At 58.7% G+C, this 4,575-nt stretch overlaps 1 protein-coding gene across 7 annotated transcripts in view; it reads right to left on the bottom strand.

Moving 5' to 3' along the window:
* GPSM1 (G-protein signaling modulator 1) overlaps positions 1-4,575 on the bottom strand; it is a 48,152-nt gene that overhangs the window by 5,538 nt on the left and 38,039 nt on the right. Inside the window, exon 1 of one of the 7 annotated variants that reach the window (XM_017745522.1) lies at positions 4,496-4,569. The exons of 4 other annotated variants lie outside the window; for them this stretch is intronic. The gene's annotated coding sequence lies outside the window, so the exon portion shown is untranslated. Of the gene's footprint in view, positions 1-3,021; positions 3,602-4,338; positions 4,476-4,495; positions 4,570-4,575 lie in introns of those variants that run through there. 2 more of the 7 variants (XM_017745523.1, XM_017745524.1) reach the window with 2 other exon arrangements.

The raw sequence follows: 4,575 nt of genomic DNA, 5'->3' as shown, positions 1-4,575 counted from the left end.
TCCCACCAGTTGCTGGAAAAAATACCACAACAGACAGCAACCAAAACCTCCTAGAACTGGGTCTATCTGAGCTATTTCCTAGCTGAGGCCAGTCTGGGAAGGGGCACTGGGTCCCTCCTGGAGGGCTGCACATCCCACCAGAGAGATGGAGAGGGCACGGGGAGAGCCAGCCAGACTTTCCAGCACAGCAAGGGATTCCCTTGACTGCTGATGAAGCAAAGTCCCTCTCCCAGCTCTGCTGGTGGCCACTCTGGGCAGCCTGGGAGCCCTCTCAATCCTACCACACACGGTGCTGTTTCCACCAGAGCTGTTCCCCGGGGCAGGGGCAGGCAAAGCCCTTCATGGGAGCTCTGCAGTGGGGAGAGACTTGTGCTGACAGGGTTAAAGCCACAAGTTGGATTGGGTAAATGAAGGAAAACAATTTTCCTGTATGCTAAGCGAAGCAGATGAGATGCACTCAGCTTCTATTTAGGGCAGCGTCAAAATTAGCAGCGGGCCAGAGAGGAACATTGGCAATGTGGGAGCTGATCAGGGAGGGGAAAAACCCCTCTCACCTCCTGCCTGCCACGTGCTGATTCATTAATGGAGCCACAGCTCCAATGGACCCTCTGAGCCACCAACAGTTGCACCTCGGAAATCAAAGCTGGCTTGGGCTTGAACTGAGGGTGAACTGCATCTCTCACAGCTCTGCTATGTTGGGTTGTGTGACCCAAATTTCAGGGTAGAGGAGGAAATCGGTTCATTCACACCGAGCCTCCCTCCTGCTTTTCCACGACTGCATGGAGTAAATCAGAGCAGTCCTGGATCCACGGGAGAAGTTCCCGCTTGCAGGAGCAGCCTGGCAGTGCATGGCCAGAGCCCCCAGCTCAGGGCTGCCCCTCCACAGGGACCAGATCCCCCCACGGCACATCCTGCAGAGACCCTGCAGTTCGGGGTGTCAGGATCCTGCTCCCAACGTGCCTGGCAGAGGAAAGGATGCTCTGAATCAGTAGGAAGAGCAGCCAAGAGCATGGAGGTGTGGGACGGGGCTCGCTGTGTGCCTGGCTACCTCCCAGTGGCACCTGAGATGCAGGAGGCTGACAGGGCTTGGGCAGCCCCAGGGCAGCACCTTCGGGCACCAGGCTCCCTCCAGCCAAACCCTGCCCCAGGCCTGAACCTCTCTAATTAAAATGCCCAAATGTGACAAGGCACGGAGTGCTCAGCTCCTGCTCAGCTCCTTCCCTGCCAGGCTGCTCCCAGCCCCGAGGCAGGAGCTTCGAGGGCAGATGGAAGTGTGATCACACCCTGGGGCTCGCCATCTGCTCCCGAGCTGTGCTCGCTCGGGGCTTGGCACAGCCAGGGTCAGGAGGCTTCCTGAGAGCCAGGGCATCCCCTCATGGGGCTGAGCAACGGCCCTGCCACAGCACAGACACACAGCCACACCCCTAAATGGCTCCTCGGCACCAGCTTCGGTTTTCCAGCCCCAAGACCAATTCTCATCTCCTGGCTGGTGTCCCTGCCTGGCCTCATCCCCCGTTCTCTGCCTCCAGCACCGCAACTGCCCAAATTCTGCCAACTGTCACCTTCCTGTGGCAGCCAGATGCCATCACAAAGAGTAAAACCAACCCCATCTGCACGGGGCAGAGGGACCTGGGGGCTGCTGGCACTGTAGAGATCACCCCGGGGCAGATTTGGCTGCAAACATGCTCACCTTTGGCAGGGGTACAGGGACACTCCCGCCTCTGCCCACACAGGGACAAGGACAAGTGTGGAGCCTCTGCTCCTGCTCCCTAACCTCAGGCAGGACACAGATGGCACCATCCCAAGCAGGTGGAGGTCCCACTCATAGGGATTAGAGCTTTGTTCCCATTTTCTGAGTGGCTGGGAGCAGGACTCTCCCCACATGGGCCACTGGACAGCATCCAGGCTTTTGCACGCATTCCCTTGCTGGTGGAGGAACAGGCTGTTTAACCTGCCTGGGTGGATTCAGGATGTGTAAAACCACAGCTGAGGTGTTGGAAAGGCAGCAAAAAGCAGCTGCAGAGCGTGACAGGCGCCTGCTCTGCCACCCTCCCCTCTGCCTGCAGGCTGGGACCACCAGCTCCTCAGGAGCCCCAAGCCCCAGGGTAAGGTCACTACACCTGGTGGAGGAGCACAATGCCACTGATTTTCCTCTCTGATAAACTCTCACACCAAATAAAACCTGTCACAGTTTTGGGCTGAGAAGGTCCTGGGCTGCCCAGCTCTGCCCCAGAGGTGCAGCATGGGGAGCAGCATCTCCTGGGGAAATCCCTCGGTCTGACCACTCCAGATGTGCAGGTGAGGCCAAGGCTGAAGCGATCCCAGGCAAGGCAAAACAAAGTCAAAACTGACTCCTGTGCCTCAACGCCGCTGGCCATTTTCACTCAGATTCAGGAAAGCCATTAAACAAAGGCAGAAAGCCTCATTGCAAGAACTAAACCTCTCCAGCTCCCAACACCTGAAGCCACAGCCCACAGATGCCCTGCAGGGCTTCCACCTTGGACCCGCTGCCCACCTGGAACTGTGCAGAGAACTTTTTCTGACACATTCCCACTGCCCTATCCTGGGATCAGCACCCTGTCCCAATCTCTGGCACCTGAGCAACCCAGACCCCCCTTCATCCACAGCTGTGCCCCCCAGCACACCAAGATCTGCTGCCAGAGATCCCCTCAACCCAACGCTCTGGTGGTGGCTTTTCCCACAGCTTCCTGCTGCCCCCAGAGCAGCTCGGGATGCAACTCTTCCCACACCACTGCTGAGCCCCACCAAAGCCTGTCAGATCTGCTCTGGGACAGTGCCCCAAAGGTCCCCAAGCACCATGGCAGGTATTTCTGTGCTGGCCAAGTCATGGCAGATCCCTCAGCGATTCCATACTCACCCAAACACAGGTGAAACGTCCGCTCCGAAGGGAGCTTCACCCACCAAACCAAACCACAGACACTCATGAGCCACCCAAAGAGCCAAACCTTGTCCCTGTGTCAGACCAGCTTCTCTCACAGCTGGTGTCCCCAGGGCACTGACCTGCCTTTGGTTCCCCTCCTCTCCTCCAGGCTCAGCTTCTTGCAGACCTGACCCGATGCAGGACAGAGCGTCAGGCTCAAGGGCTGCTCACTCCGGCTTTGTCCAGCCCTCCAAGGGGACAGCACATTGGGACCTGCAGGCAGGACCCAGTGGTGGATGGACCCTGACGGGTCTGGTACAGCCGATCCAGCTTGGGAGCTGCTGCCTGGAAGCGTCTGGTGAGCGCCCAGGTCAGGGACGAGCGAGGATGGCGGCAGGTTCAGGGATAACACAGCAGCGCTCACTGTCACCCGCTCAGAGTGCGCTGCCTCAACATTTAAATGTGTCCACCACGATTTCACCTGATTTCAGGGAGGACACAACCTGGACATGAAGCGACCTGACCACGTCCCACAGAGACAGAGCTGTGACAGGATGCAGCAATCAGTCCCTAGGACTAAGTTCTACCCTGTGGACAGTCCTTGGCAATCTGTGCCCTTGTCTGAGCGGGCTCTTATCTGCCCCGGGCTTGGCAGTTATCCATTCCCACACATCCATGCCCACGTGCCCTGCCCTATCTGTCTCTCCCCCTGTGAACCAGACATGTCACCGCTCCTTACCTCTGCTCTTTTCAAGGCAGCCGACCTCAAAATCTCCAGGCAGGAGCAGGGCTGGTGCTGCTGGTGACCACCAGTGCCAGGAGCACCTTATCCAGGGCTGTCTGTCAGTCCCCTGCACGCGGCTTTTCTTTATCCTGCACCACCCCACACCTCACCCCGGAGAACTCACCGTGGGGGCTGCACCTCTGGCACGGCCACAACCCCAAACCCCAAAAACATCAGGCACTGAACTTCCCCACCTCACCTGGAAGAAAGGCACCAAGGGGGAGGTTTGCAGAGAAGCAAGCGGGGGTGGAGGAGAGGAGTGGAAAGAAATCCCTGGCTGAAATCCACAGCCTGTTTTACCAGGAGGTGAAATGCCTGGAGAATTGTCCCTGGGCTCCAGAGCGGGGCTGTCCCTGTCCCCAGCCACCAGCTCCTCGGCTGGAGTCGCCACTCCTCGTCAGCTTCAGAGGCAGCAGAGCGGTAAAACTCGCCTGGTCTTTGCTGAGGACACCACTTCCCTTCCCGTGCCAATCCTCGGGCGCTGCTGCCACGCTCCCCCCGCGATGCAGGGCTGGTGACAGACACCCCGTGTCCCCCTGTGGGCACGGCCGGGCTCAGGGACCCACCGCCCACCCTCGGCACGCTCTGCTATGAGACACGGCACACCCGGAGCAGCCTGAGCACCGCTGCAGCTGCAAAAATATTAATAATAAAAAGTTCACACCGGAGCTACCTGAAAACTTTAAATCCCCGAGCACACACGGCACATCCCGGCCTGAGTGAATCCTCTGCGTCTCCGTATCCACCTCCTCCTTCTGCTCCTCCCGATCCAGCCTCTCATTTCAGAGAAAGAAGGAAACACAAACAAACCCCGAGTTTGCCTCACTGACCTCAGCAGCCAGCTCTTCCCCGGCTCCGGCTCTCACATGTCCGCGGGCAGGAGCGCTGCCGGCGCTGGATGCGCCCGCTG

The sequence above is a fragment of the Corvus brachyrhynchos genome, unplaced genomic scaffold (genome assembly GCF_000691975.1).
Source record: "Corvus brachyrhynchos isolate BGI_N302 unplaced genomic scaffold, ASM69197v1 scaffold59, whole genome shotgun sequence".
Classification (NCBI taxonomy): Eukaryota; Metazoa; Chordata; class Aves; order Passeriformes; family Corvidae; genus Corvus; species Corvus brachyrhynchos.
This window is presented reverse-complemented; position numbering and strand designations above follow the sequence as displayed.